Source organism: Apium graveolens, chromosome 6, assembly GCF_009905375.1.
Source record: "Apium graveolens cultivar Ventura chromosome 6, ASM990537v1, whole genome shotgun sequence".
NCBI lineage: Eukaryota > Viridiplantae > Streptophyta > Magnoliopsida > Apiales > Apiaceae > Apium > Apium graveolens.
In genome coordinates, this window is record NC_133652.1 from 35,775,709 (window position 1) to 35,777,530 (window position 1,822).

General features: G+C 42.5%; 1 non-coding gene across 1 annotated transcript; it reads right to left on the reverse strand.

The window, feature by feature from the left end:
* Window positions 1-730: 730 nt before the first annotated feature.
* On the reverse strand, window positions 731-837 carry LOC141669790 (small nucleolar RNA R71). The gene has a single exon (XR_012554049.1). It is a non-coding gene; the product is annotated as a small nucleolar RNA R71 (small nucleolar RNA).
* Between the last annotated feature and the right edge of the window lie 985 nt (window positions 838-1,822).

Genomic DNA, 1,822 nt, shown 5'->3' on the forward strand with positions numbered 1-1,822 from the left:
ATCATTCTATATTACTTGCGAACGCGTATACTTGCGTGAATATTAGCGCGTGCTTTGTGCCTAACAAGTTTTTGGCGCCACTGTCGGGGAATCGGTGTTAATTTGTTTAGTTTATGTACTTGCCATCAGTGGTCATTAGGACTCATTGATTAAGACTTGTTACTTATTATTTCCAGTTGTGTTTCAGGTACTCTAGCGAGCGTTTATGCAAACACGTTCTCGCACTCGTAAGAGAACTCTAGATACGGCTGAGGAGACAGACTCAGTTCTTAATATTCTGGAGAAGATAGATTTTGAAGATTCGGATAAAGAGAGTGAGCCGAAAGAACCGGTAATCATGGGTGATCGTATAGTTCCAGCAGATCCAGCTCTTATGGACTTTTCTCGGCCTAAAATTGATGATATTCAGTCAAGCATCATTCATCCGGCTATTCAGGCTAATACTTTTGAAATCAAGTCGGGCACTATTCAGATGGTGCAGAATTCTGTTTCTTTCGGAGGTGCTGCGACTGAAGATCCCAACATACATATCAGGAATTTTGTTGAGATCTGTAGTACTTTCAAATATAATGGTGTTACTGATGAGGCTATCAAGCTGAGGCTTTTCCCATTCTCTCTGAGGGATAAAGCTAAGGACTGATTACATTCTTTACCAGCTGGGTCCATCACTACTTGGGAAGATCTTGCGTAAAAGTTTCTGGTGAAGTTCTATCCAATGGCCAAGACTGCAGCTATGAGGAGTGCTCTTACTCAGTTTGCGCAGCAACCAACAGAATCTATGTGCGAAGCTTGGGAGCGCTATAAGGAGATATTGAGAAAGTGTCCACATCATGGTATGCCTGACTGGATGGTGATCACTGGGTTCTACAATGGTTTGGGGGCCCAATCTCGGCCCACGCTCGATGCAGCAGCTGGAGGCGCCTTGTGGGCCAAAAGCTATACTGAAGCCTATAATCTTATTGAAATTATGGCTGCAAATGAGCATCAAAACCCAACTCAAAGGATGATTCCCGGGAAAGTAGCAGGTATTCTAGAAGTTAATGCAGCTACAGCTATTGCAGCGCAGCTCCAAGCGCTGTCTATGAAGGTCGATTCTTTAGCCAACTATGGAGTCAATCAGATAGCTATGGTATGTGAGATTTGTGCAGGCTCTCATGCTATGGATCAGTATTTTCTTGTTAATAAATCTGTTCAGTATGTGAACAGTTATCAGCAACCGCAGCAGCCTGTGCCAGCTACTTATCATCCTAATAACAGAAATCATCCCAATTTCAGCTAGAGCAATACTCAGAATGTTGTTCAGCAACCATATCTGCAAGCTGTAAGTAAACAGTTTAATCCACCTGGATTCTCGCAACCTCATCAATATGCTTAAAGGCAATCATATCCTCAATAAGGAGGTGTTGCTCCACCTTCTAGTGCTGATTTCGAGGAGCTAAAGCTGTTGTGCAAAAGTCAGGTTATTTCTATCAAGACCTTGGAGAATCAAATCGGTCAAATAGCTAATGTCGTGCTCAATCGTCAACCTGGCACACTTCCCAGCGATACTGAAATGCCAGGCAGGAAGGAAGCTAAAGAGCAAGTCAAAGCTATTACCTTAAGGTCTGGAAAAAGTGTTGATGCTGAAAAAGTAAAAGATGGAGAAGCTGAAGTTGTAGATGAAGAAGAAAAGCAAAAGGAGAAAGAGGCGGAACCAAGGAAGACTACTATTGAACACACTCTGCATGAGGGTAATACAGGGGAGAAATAACTCTATCCTCCACCACCTTTTCCTAAGAGATTGCAAAAATAAAAGTTGGATAAGCAATTTGGTAAGTTTCTG